The sequence below is a fragment of the Vombatus ursinus genome, unplaced genomic scaffold (genome assembly GCF_900497805.2).
Source record: "Vombatus ursinus unplaced genomic scaffold, bare-nosed wombat genome assembly UNPS02014770.1, whole genome shotgun sequence".
Taxonomy (NCBI): Eukaryota; Metazoa; Chordata; class Mammalia; order Diprotodontia; family Vombatidae; genus Vombatus; species Vombatus ursinus.
Genome location: NW_020954548.1, coordinates 35,215,770 through 35,235,544, shown reverse-complemented (window position 1 = coordinate 35,235,544; position 19,775 = coordinate 35,215,770). Strand labels below are relative to the sequence as shown.

Below are 19,775 nucleotides of genomic sequence, written 5' to 3'. Positions count from 1 at the left end.
CCCCCCCCCCCCCCCCCCCCCGCCCCCCAGAGGACCATGTTTAAACAGGCAATCATTGGGTCCTGCCCTTCCAGCCTTTGGGGCCACATGGCTCGAGTGTCTGGGGCCGCTCAGGACCCTGGGGGCTGTTGGTTCCACCTGAAGGCACAGATGGCATACCCAGACCAGACTGACAGGCTAGGCAAATGAGGGCTTTGGGAATCCTGTCTGTCTCTGCCTCCCCTCCCCCTGAGAGAGAAGCTAGGATTGGGCAGCTCTGTCTCCCTGTGGTATAAACCTGCCTCTCTCCCAAGGACCTCCACAATCTGCAACAGGTGCCAGTCCTCAGCCCCCAGGGACCCAGGCTGCAGCAGGCAGAGGGGAGAGGAGAGAAAAGGAGGAGAGAGAAGAGGGGAGAAAAGAGAAAAGGAGGGGAGAGGAAAGAAAAGGAGAGGAAAAGAGAGAGAAGGAGGGGAGAGGAGCTGAGCCGGCACTAGGCACAGCTGGCAGCCTCTGCATCCAGCCTACCCACCCGCCCAAAGGCTAGACACCCACTGTGTTTTCCTTGTGCGCTGAGGAGTGGCGAAAAGTCATCTCAGAAGGAAGGATTCTTGGCAACTGGCTGGCTGGCCTCTGGCTGCCGACATCTCTGCAGTAATTCATTACCCTGAAGTGCGTGTCTCTCTGCTCAAAGAGCCCTCCCCCTTCCCTAGACTCACTTTATAGACTTGGCATTTGCCTGAAGCCTATCACTGCCTGGATCGACTGGGCATCGCAGCCCTTTAAGGAAGATCAGCCCAGACCCACTTTAGAGTCCAGGAGACTGAGGCCAGGAGAGGGACAGCAGCTGGCAAAAGGGTAAGTGTGCAGACATTCACGGGACTGAGCTCAGTTCAGCATCAGCCTTCCCTTGGGGTGATGGGGAGGGAGGGCAGGAATGCTGCTACCCCACCCTGACTCCCCCCAAACAGCATTAGAGTCCCTACATGGGTGGCTCTCCTTCCTCACCTGGTGAAGAAGACCTGGGCACTCTTTCCAGGTCCTATTCTAGGCTTCAGAAGGTAGATAGGTGGGAGGCAAATGTATCTAGCTGGCAGTGAGGAAACAGGTAGTCAGCATTTCATTCTAACACAGGTTCCACCAGGATGAGCATAAGGGATGGGAATGGGGATCATAGATCTGGACGTTTCTGTCCTTTGGGGAAACCGAGCATAGCCTGCTTTGGGGTTAAGGGCTTGGACTGCCATCCCAGATCTAAAAATAGGTGTTTCCCTTCATTACTGGGGAAGAATCCACTGGGATAATTCCAGGAAATGAGTCCCAGAGAGTGATCAATCCCAACCAATGAGACATTAACATTGATGGGATTTGTCCCTGAATGGTGTCCTGGGGCCTGGCTAGAGGGAGCAGTAATCCACCCAGCTTGTCTAGTGCCCTGCCTGATAACTCCCAGCTAGTTCTTGATCTGGTCAGCTGTCCCCAGCCCCTGGTGACCCAGTCCAGGCCTGAGAGTTGGGGGGGGGGGCACGAGGGAAGGGGAGCAGTCCTTTGGGGGTAATTTCCAACCTCCAAATGCTGGATTTTCCCAGTAAATAGGTGTCAGATGTCCCCTCCAATCTGTGCCAACTGGAGGCACTTTCTAGCCCTCTTTTTCACTATTCTCCACTCCTCTCCAGAGGCCACCTGGGCCTGGGAGGCAGACGCACTCAGTGGAGGGTTATTGTCCTTTCTATATGGGTAGCCCCACCCAGGTGATCCAGAGATGCAGGTCTCCTTAAAAGCAATGGGAGACTAGATCCACCACACCTGTGCCCAAATGGTCAGCTAGAGGTCTAACCCCTGGAAACCTCTTCTCCCCCTTCCCCATTTGGCACAAAGAGTTATTAGATAATGGGGGGGTGGGGGTGGGGGAGTCAGGAAGAGAATACCAGCTCTAATGCGGGCAGAAAACAGTTTCCAGGTTAGACATCTATGTGCAGGGAAGATAATTCATAGCATCATGGGACTTGGAGCTGGAAGGAGCCTTAGAGATTCTCCAGTCCAGCTTATTTACATATGAGGAAACTGAGACCCTAAAGGGAGGAGGGAGTGCCTTGCCTGAGGTTATACAGCTGGTAAATGTCTGATGTCAAATCCAGTGCTAAAACACAGCTGCCTCAATTCGATTCAATACGATGCAGTGCGTTGCAGTCCAAATCCAACAAACATTTACTGAAAACCTACTGTGTGCAAGTTCCTGGGACATTCGTTGGAGGAGTCTGTATAGTGGGCGAAGGACCTGGATTGGAAGGGAAAAGGGTAGGGAGTCTGTCTTACCCCTCAAACTCACAGATCATCACAGGACCAGTCGAAGCAGCACCCAAGTACCCACATAACACCTGAAAGTGCACAGAGCAGGACCAGGAGTCCCATTCCTTGCGGAATTGGGGAACGGGGAAGCGCTGGGGAAAGAGGGAAGGATGTTGCCTTTACACCTTCATATTGATGGGGAAACTGAGGACTGTGAAGGGGTGGGGGGGTTGGAGGGTCAATAAAATGTAGCAAAAATGTAGCAAAAATGTCTCCTCCGTCCTTTCCAGCTACAGAGGGGAAACTGAGGCCCACTGTGTTATCTAAGCCCCAACTTATCCCCATCCCTTCAGGGCACAGGAGGTGGTGAGTCGGAACACCTCAGCTTACCCCGCTTAACATTCCTCCCCTGCCCCCAGATCCTGGACGAGACCACGCCCCTATCAGCACCGCCCCTTCTTGGGCTAAAGAGGAGGAGGGTGCCCCTCCTTGCTGCTTTCTCCTCCTCCCTTACCGGGGAAGGGGAGCTGGAGCTAGAAGAATTCTGGGCTCCAGAGCAAGAGGCTGCAGTAGCGGTAGCAGCAGCAGCAGAGGCGGCGGCAGCGGCGGTGGTGGTTCAGTGCCAAGGCTATAGGGGACCGCGACTCTGTCTGGTGAGTGGGGCTGACTGCAGGAGCTGGCGACGGGCTACCTGGGACAGGGAACCCGGCAGGAGCAAGTTCCAAAATCTCAGCTCTGGGCTCTGGGTCCCGTCCCTTTGACCCAGAGTACAGGGAGGCCCCCTGAGGCACAGAAACGGCGGTGGCGTGGATCTGGAAGTGCTAAAGCCTCTGCTGCCCTTCGCTCTCCCTCGGTAGTTAGGGGAAGGCGGGAGAGGACCGAGGGCTGAGACTCTTCTTCCCTCTCGCGTTTGGAGTCAGAGGACCAGAGTTCTAATCTTGCCTCTGTTACTTGCCCTGTGACCCAAGGCAAGTCACATCCCCTCTCTGAGACCCAATAGCCTCATCTGTGAAATGACAGTGTTGAGCTGGATGGTCTCTAAAACCTCTTCTAGCTCAAAATTCTAGGGTCCTAGGATCTTTGGTTGGGTGCGGCCACAGAGAACCCAGAGTTGAAGGTGGGATTTTCACCTCCTGTCTCATCAGGGAGGGGAGCAGGCATCCCATACCCAGAGATTCTTCTGGCCCTAAAGGAAGGGGGTGGGAATCCAGACCATGATGCGACAGTAGCTAGGACCAAGGCTTCCAGTCCCCTTCTTCTCCCTCCTCCCTACTTCCTGCCCTCCCCCCCATTTAAGGCTTAGAGGAAGAACACCCAGACCACAAATCACACGCTCACTTATCCTAACCTGAAATTCCTTTATTAATGCAGCATCCCTTTGTCCTAGGCACTGCCCACTCCTGGCTTCTCTTGTTAAAATGCAAACCCCTGCTAGGAGGAAGAAACCTTGAGGCCGCCAGAACCTAGCAAGAGGAAGCTTATTCTTTGGGACAGGTGGCACAGGCTCAGAAGGAGGTCTTGGGGGCTTGAGAGAAGAGGGAACTGAAAGGAATATTTTCCAATCGGTTGGGGTGGGGTGGGGTGGGGTAGTGGAGAGCACCAGTGAAGCAATAGGCTAACTGTACTATAGCAGGAGGTGATTGGGGAGGGAAGGCACCCTCTCGAAATTTAAAATTCACATCCTTGTTCCAACTCCCCAATCCTCACAGCTTCCTTAGTTACACCACCAATATCCCTCTCATTGCTTCCAGAAGGAAGCCCTTCCATCACTCTCAGTTCACTGCCCACCCACCCACCTTCTGCTCCCAAAGACCTCTGGTAGCAGACTCCAAGAGGGAAAGCAGAGTATCGGAAATATGGTGGGGTTGGGGGGAAGCTGGACCCACAGAAAAACAGAATGTGGGGTTTCCTGGGAAACTCAGAACTGGAAAAGCCACCCAGACCCTCCCCTGTCTCATTTCTAGAAAACACTGCCCTCCCCCCAAATGAGACTGATCAGTGGAACTTTCTCCCCTTTTTGAGATTCTTAAGGGAGGATGGGGCCAGATTGGGAGAGCCTTGAATGCCAGGCTGACTTTGGACTTAGGGTTTTCCTAGTGGACACTTGTTTGGACTGGAGGTGGCACCATCCTGGATACACTGCATTTTGTCCCCTTAGCCTCATTATTGTATTTTCCTCGACACCCTGGACTTCTGGTGGCTTTCCTTAATTAAGTTCTTTGGTATCCCTCAGTCTCCTCTGAATCTACATAGAGCTAAAGTATTCTGTTCCCTGGGCTCCACAATCAAGAGTTTAAAGATAGGTTTCTAGAGAGTCATAGAGCACTGGGATGGCAAGGGACCTCGTATCATCTAGTTCACCTTCTTCACTCTATAAATGAAGAGAAAATAAGCATTTATGTAATGTGCTAGGCACTGTGCTAAGTGCTTTTCTTTCTTTCTTTTTTTTTTTAAACAAATGTTATTTCTATCTCATATCTACCCTGGGAGGTAGATGCTGCTATTTCCCCACATTTTACAGTTGAAGAAACTGAGGCAAACAGTTAGTGTCTGAGGCTATATTTGAATTCAGTTTTTCCTGATTCCAAGGCCTCTGAGTTCAATCCACTGCACCACCAGCTACTGGGTGGGAAAATTAAGGCTCAAAAAAGAGTTTGGGGGGGTGCTTTTGTTTTTGTTCAGTTGTGTCCAACTCTTCGTGACCTGGTGGATCACACTGTCCATGAGGTTTTTTTGGGCAAAGATACTGGAGTAGTTTGCCATTTCCTTCTCCAGGATTAGGGCAAACAGAGGTTAAGTGACTTGCCCGGTGTCGCACAACTAGGAAGTGTCTGAGATCAAATTTGAACTCGGGTCTTCCTGACTCCAGGCCCAGCACTCTAGGCACTGAGTCACCTAGCCTCGGGGTGGTACCTAGAATCACATAATGAGTTAGTGACATAGTTTGGGCTAGGGCTCTAGGTCTTATCTCTTCTTTCTGAGCTCTTTTTCTAGGACCATGCTACCCTTAGGTTTTCTTCTACCAATGCCTCCCTAACCAGCCTTCTTCTAATTCAATTCCACCAGTGTTTATTGACTGCTGGCTCTATACGGGGGGCCTGGCTAGGCAGTAAGCGAGCCTAGAAGAGAATAAGACTTAATCTCTGCTCACATGGTGTTCACATTCTCATAAGAGAATTACAAGGGATCTGCAGTTGGTGGAATGGAGAGAGCTCAACATTTGGAGAAGGAAGATTAGGCTGTGCCCCTTCTTAACACTGTGATCTTGGCCAAGGTCCTTCTCCTTTCTGGGCCTTAGTTTTCTCCTCTAGGAAATGAGTTAACTAGACAATATCCCAAGTCTTTACAGCTCTATTACTCAGTGGTCCTCTGGCATAGACACACAAAGCTGGCGCATTAGAGTCTATGGCTTGTATCCCTGCGGTTTTTAACTTCTTGGGGACCCTCTACCTCCCAAGTATTTCAGACACTGCCTGGAGGCAGCAGGTGTGGTTCTAGTTCCCTGGTTTTGCATCCTGACACTTCTGAACTGGGAGTAGTAATTTGAAAGTAGCTCCCTCGGCTGGCATCTTCCTAACCCAGACTCGCCTGGTCCACTGAACACTGTTGAATGAATTTGCTCTTGGGGAGCAAAGGGGGTAGAGTTGGAGTCGGAGGACCTGAATTTGAATCTTAGCTCTTCCACTTACTGTAATGGGTAAATGTTTTTCCCTGCTCTAAGCCTTCCCAAGTTCTCCTCTCTCAAATGAGAGGACTAGACAACTTTCCATCTCTAAAGCTCTTTTGTCCCCAAAACTTGAAGGTTGAGTCGAAGGCCTTAGAACAATAATAGCTGGCATTTATATTTCCCTTAACGGTTTACAAAGGGCTTCACATGTGTAAATCATTGGATCCTTTGAGGTAGGTGCTGTTATTATCTTCCTCATTTTACAGTTGAAGAAACTGAGGCAGAGGATGGTTAAGTAACTTGCCCAGGGTCATACAGCTAGTGTCTGAGGCAGCATTTGAACTCAGACTTTCCAGACTCTCTTTTTTTTTTTGTTTATGTTTTTTTTTTTTTTCTTTTAGGCAATTGGGGTTAAGTGACTTGCCCAGGGTCACACAGCTAGTAAGTATCAAGTGTTTGGTCTGAGGTCGGATTTGAACGCGGGTCCTCTTGACTTCAGGGCCGGTGCTCTATCCGCTGGGCCACCTAGCTGCCCCTTTCCAGACTTTTAAGACCCATACTTTATCTACTTAGCACAACTAAAAAAAGGCCTCCCCCCAAACCCTACCCCCCGCCTCAGCTCCCAACACCTCTTTCTTCTCCATTCCTGCTTAAGTAATGAAGTAGGGGCTTTTTCATTCCTGATACCAGATTGAAGATGCCATTGGATTAAGGTTGCCTTTAAAGTAGGTTCTTTCTTTCATTTCAGCCATGGTCTGAAGTTGGCAAGCCCAAAGCTGTCGTGTTTCACTAACTAATGTGGGAGAGAGAGAGAAAGCGAACTAATTAGCAACAGATAAATCTGGTTTTCTGCCTAAGCTAAGCTGTCTAGAAGCTTCAGCCAATTGGTTGGTCCGTTTGGAGCCGCTCAAAAGGCTGTTAGCCCATTTTCCTTTCTTTGTCAGGTTCTGGAGAAAGTAGTTTCTTTCTTTTTTTTTAGGCAATTAAGATTAAGTGACTTGCCCAGGGTAACACAGCTAGTAAGTGTCAAGTGTTTGGTCTGAGGCCAGATTTGAACTCAGGTCCTCCTGACTTCAGGGCCCGTGCTCTATCCACTGTGCCAGAGAAGATAGTTTCTTAAGGGAGGGGCCCTGCCTGTCTGCTGTCCTTGGGACTTGGGGGAGGGGAGGGTAGCTTTCAGAATTGGTCTAGACCCCAGGAATTATGTAGTATGACATTTAGCACCTGAGACTTTGAGAAAACAGCTGTCTAGCTCCTTTGACAGACAGAGCATTGGACTGAAGCCTCCTAGCCCTACCAGGTCCTGTCCTGACTCAGAATGTATCCTCTTAGCAATTATTTCTCTTCTCTGGGGCCCTGTCTACCCAAGCTATAAAATGGGGGATAAGTAATTTGCCCAGGGTCACACAGCTAGAAAGTGTCTTGGGCTAAGCTGTGTGACCTTGAGGAAGTCTCTTCCCCTCTCTGAGCCTCAGTTTCTTCCTTTGAAAAATAAGGGAATATAACTAGATGATCCCTAAGGCCCCTTCTACATCTAATGGTTTATGAATCAGGCTGACTGATTCACTTGCTTCACCAAAAAAAAAAAAATTAAAGACAAGAATTAACATAAATTGATAGGCATTGGTACTGGAATAGATGGCTTTTGGCTCCACTCACCCTCCATTTGACTTTGAAAGCTAATGTACTCCTTCCTAGCCACTCCCTTATATATGCTGTCTTCCCTATTAGAATAGATTGTAAGCTCCTTGAGGGCAGGGACTGTCTCATTTTTATATTTGTATTGCTAGTGCTGAGTACATTGCTTGGCATATAGAAAGCCCTTAATAAATGCTTTTTCATTCATTCATTCATTCATTTACTCATTCATATGCCTTAGCATCTTTGTAGGAAAGGTGCTGTAGAAATGTCTACAGTCAGAATTACTAATATTTCATCTTAAAAACAGACTTCAATCTGACACAGTCTTTCTCTGAGGCCTTATCATAGCATGGGTGTGACCCTGGGTTCTTGAAGGCTGTGCCAGCAGAACACAACTGTCTAATAGGTTCTAACAAGGTGGAAAGGCTTAGTAGAGTAGAATTATCCAAGGACCAGAGTAGCTAAGTCCATAGAGGCCCATCACCAAAAGGCTGGTCACAAAATAATTCACTCTCAGGAAAGAGTTATAGCAACTCCTTCTAAGACTCATGAAGAGTTTGTGCTACCCAGCAGCAGAATAAAGACCACACCAAGGAAACTGCAGATTTTTTGAGGTCTGAGTAGGGCCATAAGATCTTGCAAGAGGAGGGGATAGATCAGAACCCAGGATACAACAACAATAACAATTGTGTGAGTTTATGCATCGTGATGTAATAGAAAGAACACCAAACTTGGAGTTAGAAGTCTCTCAGGTTCAAACCCTAGCACCATCACTTAATAACTGTGTGAAATTGGTTAGATACTTATCCTTGCTAAGCCTCAGTTTCCTCATTTGTAAAATGAGGTACTGTACAAGGTTATTAAGGAGAAAGTGCTTTAGAAATGTGAGTTATAGCTATATAAGTGCTTACTTATAGAATCCTAGGATTTTGCGAAGGAAAAGAGAAATGGATGTGGAGAAATGGATGAATATTTACAAAAGTATAAATTGCCTAGGTTAACAGAAGAGGAAAGAGGATACTTAAATCACTATCTTAGAAAGAGAAATTGAACCAGCCATCAATGAGCTCTCTGAGAAAAAATCCCCAGGACCAGATGGATTCAAAAGTGAATTCTACCAAACATTTAAAGAACAATTCCAATACTATATAAACTATTTGAAAACGTCCATGGAGATCACTCAGTCCAACTCTGTTAAATTTATAGATGAGAATAGAAGGGACCCAAGGTCATAGAGCTACAGGTAATAAGTAGCTGACCTAGGATTTGCACCCTAGTCCTATATAGTCTGAAGACCTCATCATGGTGTGAAGGTAATGCTGAGTTCTTGAAGTCTATACCAGCAGAGTGAAAACTTCCAGGTTCTACCATACTGGGAAAGCTTTGAGTACAGGCTCATCATCATAAACCTGGAGATTAGGTGATGAATTCTTTTGCTATGGCAACTCATGGTACAAGGAAAATTACAAATGGTTCTCAGTCTTGAGGGGCCCCTCCCACCTCTGCATTGACAGTGACAGTGGCAGTGTGCTGGGAAATGGGGCAGAAGGTGCAAAAGATCACACAGTTCTTAGACCATCTACAAACATTAATTGTTGGTACTTTATAAATAAGATATCCTTGTTGAATGCCCAAGAAATTGACATGTTCCTGAAGGAACTGAATCCTGTCAACCTTGTCATTCTTGCTATAAATGAAATAGGAAGACAAAAGAAAGTTGCAGATAAATGGAGGGATGGCTCACAGGCTCTCCTTGAGAGACAAATAAAGAACTTGACAGAGTTGGTTTTATCATGTATCCAAGGGCAACAGGAAATATCTTTTTTTATGGGACTCTTGGCCATTATGATTTTCAGTGCTGAAGATGAGCATTTGAAAAAAAACAATAAAAAAAAATCCCACCATGAAGACAATGGACATAACAGTCTGTTGCAAAGGATAAAGATGTAGAAAAATTCTACAAAGTATATGATAGAACCAGGAAGACCTGGGTTCAAGTCCGGTCTTTGGCACATACTGGCTATTTGACCCTGGGCAAGTTAATTAACCTTTCAGTGCTCTAGGAACTCTCTAATATTATAAGTTGCAGAGAAGGTGTGGACTTGCATTGGTAGAGGGAATTTCATCATTGGGGAATCCCTGATATCAATGAAATCTCAGGTCCAGTCTTTACCCCCTATTCCCCATCCCCTGAAAGTTAAATCAATCAATCTATCTATCTATCTATCTATCTATCTATCTATCTATCTATCTATCTACCTATCTAACTACTTGGTGACTTCAGTACAAAAGTAGGAATAGGGAGGGACACTGAAAAATTTGACTTATATATCATAAGCTCATAGATCTAGAATTGAAAGGGATATCAGAAACCATTTACTCCAATCCCTTCATTTTACAATTGAGGAGAATGAGTCCTAGGGAGGTGAAGTCACATAATTAATAAGAATCTGAGGTGGGATTTGAAAGCAGATCCTCTGATGAAAAAAGACCAAAAGTTAATACATTATGTGGAAGACCTATACTTACATATAATGAATATTTTCTTCAAGACGAGATTTAGGAGGCACTATATATGATGAGTGCTGAATAACACCAGAAAACGAAATTGGCTATATCTTAACAACTGGATTTCTATATTAGAGCCATTTCCAAGTCAACCATCCTTGTGTAGTCAGGTGATCAGCTTGTTAGAGCAAAGATCTAAATTAGAGAAAAAGTGAAAAAGGAGAAGAAATGACATACAATTAAAGAAGCTTCAATCTGATCTATTTAATAGCGCTCTTGATGCCAAAAATTGGGAAATGGACAATAGAAAAGACATCAGCATAGATGAACACCCTTTCCTAAGGACATTTAACTGGTGTAAATCAATTGCTACAACAAGGAGGCCAAAAGAGCTAGAATATCCTAGCTCTCCTTTCCAAGTGCAGAGATGTGGTAACCAAGAGCAACACCCGTTTTGAAAATAAAGTCATTTGTAAAATTATTTAGAGACAGTTGGTGAAAGATTATGAACAGTATCACTTCACAAAACAGAGGTGGTGGAGGGAAAAAACAAATTTGTAGAAAGCAAGGTCCAATGAAACCAAATTATCCTGAGAGGATTTAAAAATGAAATTGGAAGGAGGGCAAGAAACAGAGAAGTTTGCCAAGATCTCTATGTCGAATCATTTTCTCCATCGATGAGAATGGAATCACCACATTTCAACTCTAACATAGCTGTCAATGATGTTATGTATGAGGAAAGATAAGTAGTGCTGAAGGTGACATAGATGCAAAGAGCAGTAGGACTAGATCAAGTGTAGCCAGAGGAAGTTCATAGCAGAGGGGTATGCTTGAGGGGAGGATCAGTTCTACAGGAATCTGAAGAAAAGATAACCAAACAAATACTTGGGAAAAATCAAAGATAGTATGACTGCCAGAAAAAAAAATGTGATTAAAAGTATCAATAACTACTGACTCCATATGTTTATTTTCTTATCCCTAAAATATCTTTATAAAAATCACTATTTTGGGGGGGAGAATATTATTGATGAAGGCATGAAAAAGGAGGCTTCCATAGATGGTATCCTATAATAGACTACATCTTGATAGTCATACAACTGACTGAAAGGTACAGAGAATGCAAAATCCTACTGTACTTACTGTTCAGCAACTGTAAAAAAAAATGATCATTCATTACAGAACAAAATACTATCTTAAAAGCCCTTCCAGAGTAAAAAGTCTTCTATGCATAGGCTAAAAATCATGCCAAATTTCTTGAAAGCTAAAAGAGAGGACTTCTTTTTATGACCTATTAATATCACATTAAGACATAAAACAGGGAGATGTTTTCTCACCAAAGTTGTTTGTCGGTGTCGTGGAGGAAATCCAGCACAGAATCCAAATGATAAAAAAGAACCTCAGTAGATTGTCAGGTTCCCTAGATGTTATTATTTGCAGCTAATTTCATTGATTGTGTCACTTCTCTGGACATTGCTAAGTTGCCTAAATGAAAAAAAAAATGAAAAGCTGCCTAAATCAAAAGATTTAACCCTAAATCTCCACCAAGGGAAAACCAAGTAGATGAAAAATGATTTATATGCAGTGAGACGGATAGCCCATATAGCTGACCTTTTAGTATGGTATTTTATTTTTTCTTTTTTTTTTGGTGAGGCAATCGGGGTGAAGTAACTTGCCCAGGGTCACACAGGTAGTAAGTTTCAAGTGTCTGAGGCCAAATTTGAACTCAGGTCCTCCTGGCTCCAAGGCTAGAGCTCTATCTACTGTACTACCTAGCTGCTCCATAGTATGATATTTTAGGTACTATGGATGGACAGTGAGCTGGGCCCAGGTTTGAGTAAAAGGAAGAACATGGATTGGGTTGCATTAGGGGAAATAGGAAGTGTTTTTTTTTTTTTCCTCTGAGCACAAACAGATTTCTCCTGATGATGATATGGGGTTACAGATCATGAAATACCACAGTGTCCAAAGAATTATCCAGTCTAATGGAGAAATAACATACAAGCAATTATGTAGAAACAAGATATATGTGGGATATAAATTGGGGGGGAGGAGTAGCCCTAGAGGTAAGGCAGTAAGATTAAGGAGGACTAGAAAAGGCTTCTTGCAGATGGTGGGACTTGGGCTGAGGTTTGAAGGAATCCAAGGAATACAGGAGGAAGAGACAAGGAGGCACTGTGCTAAGCACTGGGGATATAAAGAAAGGCAAAAAACAATCCCTGACCTCAAGGAGCTCGTAATCTAATGGGGAAATTTAAATTGAGGGTCATCCAAAGAGCACTGAAGAAACATGGTGGGTATAAATAGACTGTAGCCTATTAGCCACAAAGAATTGCATACCAGAAATGGCATTAAGAAAGACGTCTGAGACTTGGCCCGAGTCCCTGGACTCTCAGGTAAGCTTTTGCTTTCAAATTGTCATTGCCCTCCTGGCTATGCTTCTGATTTTTCAGATTTTAGCACCATATCTTACCACAGTCTCATCCTGGAAACTCCCTCAGCACCTAGGGCCTCCTCACCCCAAATGAAATTTGAGAAGAACACAAGAGTGCTCACTGGGTCTATTATGAATTTCTGTTACATAATCTCAACTGGATCTTCACTACACCAAGACCTCCCTAATTGACTCACTTTCTCACTCAACACAGCATCTTTCCCAAACCTTTTCATCTTTTCTCCAATCTCTCACAGGTCCTCCTATTCCCACCCTCTCAGTTGAGAAGTTGGCCTCACATTTTACTGACAAAATTGAGGCCATTTGCTGAAAGCTCCCTCTTGTCCCATGTTCCTCATCTCACATTGCTCAGGTGCCTTCTGTCACTAGATCAATCCTCCATACCTATTTCGTATGAAGACCTGGCGCTTCTCCTTACCAAAGCAAACTCACCTACATGCACAAACCATCCTGTTCTGTCCCATTTGCTCCGGCAGATTGTCCTTTTTTTATCATCCCTACTCTCACTTATCTCCAATTTCTCCCTGACTTCTAGCTGCTTCCCAAGTCTATGTTTCTCCCATCCTCAAAACTATCTTCATTTGATCTCTCTGTCTCTGCTAGCTGTTGTCCTATATCTCTCCTCTCTTTTGTGGCTTAACTCTTTAAAGTAAAGAGTTAAACTCTTAAGAGTTTAAGACTCTCTGAGTCTTTCACCTCATTCCACTAAAATTGCTCTCTCCAACCTGCTGATGATCTCTTCTTTGCCAGATCTAATGGCCTTTTCTCAATCCTCATCTTTTTTTTAAACCTCTTTGCAGCCTTTGATATTGTCAATCATTCTCCTTGATACTGTCTTCTCTGTAGTTTGTGTGACACTGTTCTCTCTTTGTTCTCCTCCTACCTGTCTGACCACTCTACCTCTGTCTCCTTTGTTGGGTCTTCATCCAGGTCATGCCAGCCAACTATGGGTATCTCCCAGGATTCTGTCTTGCGCCCTCTTCTCTATGCCCTCTATATTATTTCACTTGGTAACCTCATCAGCTCCCATGATTTTAATTATTATCTGTTTATAGATGACTCAGATCTACTTGTCCATCCCTAACCTCTCACTCTATTTCCAACTGCCTACAGACATAGAGAGCTAGATTTCCTGTAGACATCTTAAACTCATTATCTTTCCCCCCAAATCTTCCCCTCTTCCTAATGTTCCTGTTATTCTTTCCTTCCTCCCTTCCCCTTCTTTTTTCTTCCTTTCTCTCTTTCTTCCTTTCTCCTTTCTTTTCTTCCTTCCTTCCTTTCCTTCTTTCCTCCTTTTTCTTTCTTTCTTTTCTTTTCTTTCTTTCTTTCCTTTTCTTTCTTTCTTTCTTTTTTTATTTCCTTCTTTCCTTCCTTTCTTCCTTTCTTCCTTCCTTCCTTTCCTTCTTTTCCTTCTTTCCTTCTTTTTTCTTTCTTTCCTTTCTTTTTCTTTTCTTTTCTTTCTTTCTTTCTTTCCTTTCTTCCTTTCTTTCCTTTCTTTCTTTCTTTTACTTTTTTCTTCCCTTCTTTCCTTTTCTCTTACTCTTGAGGGTATCACCTTCCTCCCAACCACCCAAGTTCAAAACCTAGGTATCATCCTTGACTCCTCACTTGCACTCACTTCACATACCCAATTTGTTGCCAAATCTTGTGGTTTCTACCTTTGTAGCATCTTATATATATTCCCTTCTCTCCTCTAACACTGTCACTACCTTGGTGCAGGCCTTCCTTACCTCACACCTAGACTATTGCAATAGCCTGGAAGTTGGTCTCCCTGCTTCAGGTCCCCCCACTGTAGTTCATTCTCCACTCACCTTTCAAATTGATCTTCCTAAAGTACAGATCTGACCACATCACCCTCTATTCAATAAATTCCAGTGACTGCTTATTAACTCTAGGATTAAATTTAAGTCTTTTGTTTGGCTTTCACAGCCCTTCATAGCTTGGTCCCTCTCTACCTTTCCAGTCTTCTCATACCTTTCTCCCCTCCATGTACTCTATAATGCTATGTCTAGTGACACTGATCTCCTTGGTGTTCCTTGTGTCTTCCAACTCCATGCATTTTCACTGGCTGTCCTTCAAGCCCAGAACTTCTCTACCTCCCATTTTCCTTGGATTCCTTCAAACCTCAGCCTAAGTCCTACCTTCTACAAGAAGCATTTCCTAGTCCTCCTTGACCTTAGTGCCTTCACTCTAGGACTACCCCTCAACTTATCCTGTATAGATCTTGTGTGTACATAGTTGCTTACATGTTGTCTCCCTATTAGACTGTGAGCTCCTTGAGGGCAGGCACTAGTTTTTGCCTTTCTTTGTTTCCCCATCACTTAGGACAGTGCCTTGTCACACAATATGCCCTTAATAAATACTAGTTGACTGACTGACCCTAGAACAACCATCTACTCTTGGACCATCCCTCCACCATGCCAGCCCTCTTCTCCCATTTGTAAGTTACTCTTAGGACCTCTATTCTGGGGAGTAGCCTAGGTCAATCAACCTTCATTACCTTCCTGGCTATGCCTTGGACATTGTAGACTTCAATATTTTGCTTTCATGTTGGTGCCTCTACCCAGTCCCAGTTCCCTTTTGTGTTTTGTCTTCCGCATTAGAAAGTAAGCTTCTTAAGGGCAGGTACTATCTTTATTTTTGACTGTATTAGTATCTCTAGTGCTTAGTGCAGTTCCTGGCACATAGTAAGTGCTTAATAAATGCTTGTTGTCTCACCTTGCCATGCCCTGTCTTGCCTGGAACCAGACCTGAATATCATTTCCTGACCACATCTTGACCATGCCTCTTTCATTCCAGTCATCCTCCTACACCCCCTGCTACTGTAACCACTTGAACTCTGCCACTGGGACCCAGTTCTCTAATAGGTGAACTTTTGCTTTTCCTTTTTTTTCCAGTTCTCCTTCATGTATTGCCTTTCTCCATTTGAATGTAGCTCCTTGAGTTCAAGGACCATTCTGCTACCTTTTGTTTGTGTCCCCAGGACATAGTACAATGACTGGCACACAGTAAGTACTTAAGCGTTTTTTCATTCATTCATTGCCAGAAAGATGGTAGACCAGTCTGTTATGGAGGACAATAGATGAACATCCTGTGTTCTCCACTGAAACACATGTAATATTAAATGATCTAGAGATGGGCCCCTGTGGTGGATTTATGGGAGGATATAGATGAGAGTCACTCAGGATGAGCAGTATGATTGGGTTGAGATCAGTTCCATTGGAAGGAGTGTCACAGATTCATTGAAATAGCAAAGAGCAATTCAATAGGTGTTATCCAGAACATTGAAGGAGGCAACCTGTATGGGCAGATACATGGACAGAAGTATGAAGACTGATAAGGTGCGGAAGTGGAGAGAAGCTGGGGAACCCACTTTCAGAGGGTTTCTAGAACAACCAGGCTCTCGACAGAGCAGAGTGAGAAGTTGGGGAGATCAGAAGGGAGGGTCTTACCCTGCCTGGTCCCTGTACAAGAGAAGAACTAAATCAACTCAGATTTGTCTGGGATGGTGAGAACAGAAGTCCTGCCTGGAGGCACACTGATAGGTGAGTACTTATCACAGTGACTTGTAAATAGTCAGTGCTTAATCAATGCTTTGAATTGATTTGTCTGAGATAGCCAATTAGCTAAAATTGCCAATAATAGTAACAGCTAGCATTTATATAGCACCTATTTATGTCAGGGACTGTGCTAAGCATTATAAATATTACTTTATTTGATCTTCACAACAACCTTGACAGGTAGGTGCTACTTTTTTCCTCATTTTACAGTTGAGAGGTAAACAGAGGTTAAGTGACTTGCCCAGGGTCACACAGCTAATAAGTACCCAAGGCTAGATTTGAATGTAGGTCTTCTTAAACTACAGGCCCAGTGTTCTATCCACTACACCACCTAGCCACCAGAAACTGTCAACTCAAATTGGCCCCACTCCCTGGGTTTGGGAAATATGAATATTGTCATCATTGTTAGTCTTGTTAATAATAATGTTATTATGAAGAACTCTATGGTAACAACTTAGAAACATCTGTTTTTCTTGCCTCCCAACCTGCTAGTCCTCAAACAAGGATACCATAGTTTCTTATTTTTATCTGTTTTTTTTTTTTTTAAATGTAGTTTGTTTTGTTACAAACCAAGGAAGGCCACTTCTCTCCCCTCAGCCAGATTTTTAGCTTCATTCATTCATCCATTTAGTCAACAAACATTTATTGGACAGATAGTGGGCCCTGTGCTACCTTGATTGCAACTTGACCTGGATGGAATTTTAGCCAAGGGAGTTGGTCCCCAGGCCTATGGGGAATTCCCTCCATCTCTTCTATTTCATCCTTGTGAACTAGAGGGAGAAGGAAAGACAATTACAGAATAAATCTGGAAATAAATCAGACGTGGCAGTTTCTAGGTTTGATTGTAGGGGCTATCAATGGGATATGGAGAACTAATTAGTACAATTCACCAGGCGCTGATTAAGCACCCACTGTATTCAGAACAACGTGCTTGGTATTGGTACAGTTCTGGCCACCTCACTGAATCTTGCCACGGTGCCACAGGTAATCTTATCATCTTATCTGTCACTCTTGTCTCCAGGTAGGACCTGTGCTGCCAGTATCTTGGTCAAATGAAGTCAAATGTGGACCCAGTTCTTCCCCATCTAGGGGTTCCTCCCTTCAGGCCTCTTGCCATTCTTATGCTGAGTAGGCCAATCCCAGACTGTGACCATTCCCTTGTGTGAAGGGTAGATAAATTTAGTTCGACAAGTCTACAAACATTGTAACTGCCTATACTATAAGCATGGAGACTGTAGAAACAAAAAATAGTTCTTGCCTTCAAGAAGCTTACCTTTTATGAAGGAAGGAAGAAAACAAGCATTTATTAAGTATATACTATTGTGCCAGGCACTGTACTAAATACGTAGGGGCAGTCTTATGTTGAGGCAGTTGGTGGTGCCCTGGATAGAGCCCTGGGCCTGGAGTCAGGAAGACCTGCTTTCAAATCAGAAGTGCCTCTGACACTTTCTAGCTATGTGACCCTGGATAAGTGACTCAGGCTCCCTCAACCTCAATTTTCTCAGGGGTAAAATGGGGATAATAATAGCATCTACCTCAAAGGATTGGTGCAGGGATTAAATGAGATTATATTTGTAAAGTGCTTAGCACAATGCCTGGTACATAGTAGATGTTATATAAATGTTTATTCCCTTCCTTATCCTCCTTTCCCTTTCCCACTGCATCTTTTTCTCAGCAGTAGACCCAATGTTAGGAAGGGAGCAGGTCCCATCTTTCAGACCTGACTCTGAAAGTGAAAAGTTCAAGAAGATCCTTCTAATGATTCCACAATAATAAAAACATAATAATAAAAAAATTGACAATCCCTAATACTTATAAGGAAAGGCATATTGTAGCCCTAATGAATTAACTTTCAGACTGTAGCATATTATCATTGGTGATGTATGTCAAGAAATGGCATAAAAGAGGTCACTGGGCTTGGAATCAGAAAGGCCTGAGTTCAAATCTCACCTCAGATATTTAACTAGACATGCTACCCTAGGCAACATCTTTGTGCCTCAGTTTCTTCATCTGCAAAATGAGAACTCTGGACTCAATGGCCTCTAAGTCTATGAAAAGAAGGTGGGCCAGTCATTTAGGAAGAACAAGAGACACTGGCAACCTTGAGATAGCAAAAGGGCCAGGGGAGATCTCAGGCATGTTGTGTAGGAGAGCTATAGAAAGAGAAATTACATGAAAGAGGCAAAAGAGAATTTCATAGCATGAAAAGAGGGACTGGAGTCCACAGGTGTAGACCCATACTTATGAGCTTATGAATCTATCTCAATGAATTTAGTGTCCTACAATTTTTTTTACCCTATCCCTAATTTCCCTCTTCCTCCAAGCTGTTTCCCCATTGAAAACAAACAAACAAACAAACCCTTGTTACAAATATGTACAGTCAATCCAAACAAATTCCAGCATTGGTTATGTATGAAAAAAAATGCATGCATAATTCTGCATATTGAATCCCTCACCTTTCTTTCAGGAAGTAGGTAACATGCTTCAATGTTGTTGTTGTTGTTCAGTCATTTTTCAGTCATGTCTGGCTCTTCATGACCCCATTTGGGGTTTTCTTGGCAAAGATACTGGAGTGGTTTGCCATTTCCTTCTCCAGCTCATTTTACAGGTGAGGAAACTGAAGCAAACAGGGAGAAGTGACTTGCCCAGGGTCACACAGCTAGTAAGTGTCTGAGGCTAGATTTGAGCTCAGGAAGATGAGTCTTCCTGACTCCAGGCCTGTACACTTCAGTACTGATCCTCTGGAAAAGCTGTTGGTCATCGCATTAATCAGAGTTCTGAGTCTCTCTCAATTGTTTTTTACAATGATGTTATCGAATAAGTGGTTTTGTTCACTTCACACTGCATCAGTTTAGACAAGCTTTCCTAGGTTTCTCTAAAACCATCCCTTTCATTATTTCTTACAGCACACTAGCATTCCATAATGTTCGTTTACCAAAATTTGCTCAACCATTCCCCAATGAATAGGTTCCCCCTTAGTTTCTAGTCACCCTACAGTTTCCAGAAGGCTTTCACATACATCATTTCATTTGACCCTCACAATAGCCCTACAAGGGAGATTTATGCTCTCCATTTTACAGATGAGAAGGCTAAGGCTCAGAGAGATCTGATTTGCCCAATGCCACAGAACTAGTAAGTGGGAGGCCCTTCTCTATTCCCGTCCCCATCCTCTGAGAGTTGCCCACTAGCCTGAGGAAAGCAGTGCCAGGAGTGTTTTAAGAATGGTGTGATGAGCCAGGCCTCTTCTGTGAGATGCTGGCATGTCAACAGCTCACAGAGCTCTTGGTCCCATCAGCCCTTGGCTCAGTGCTACAATGCTGGTGACTCTGAAATATTTTTAGAAGGTAGAACACTAGGGAGGGACAGCCAGAATAAAAGAAATAAGCACAGAATCACGTCCAAATCCGGAAGGATGATGCTTCTTAGCAGACCATCTTCCGTTTTGTCCTTCCACTGGAGCTATCTCCTCTTTCTTTCTCTGTCCATATGTAGCCTCCCACCCTATACTCCTCCACATCTTCCACCCACTCAAAGTCCTCCTGAGAATATGGATTTTGGCAAGGAAACAAAACCAGCAGACCCTCCTAGAAGGGTCACTTTTTCTAGAAGATACTGTTTCTCATGAGCTGCTAGTTCCAGACATAACAGAAGAAATCAGGGACAACAATAACTCTCCCCC

The 19,775-nt window shown here is 44.1% G+C and overlaps 1 protein-coding gene across 1 annotated transcript in view; it reads left to right on the top strand.

Moving 5' to 3' along the window:
• Window positions 1-2,907: 2,907 nt before the first annotated feature.
• BAIAP3 (BAI1 associated protein 3) overlaps window positions 2,908-19,775 on the top strand; it is an 82,113-nt gene continuing 65,245 nt past the window's right edge. Inside the window, exon 1 of the mRNA XM_027863094.1 lies at window positions 2,908-2,921. The gene's annotated coding sequence lies outside the window, so the exon portion shown is untranslated. The remainder of the gene's footprint in view (window positions 2,922-19,775) is intronic.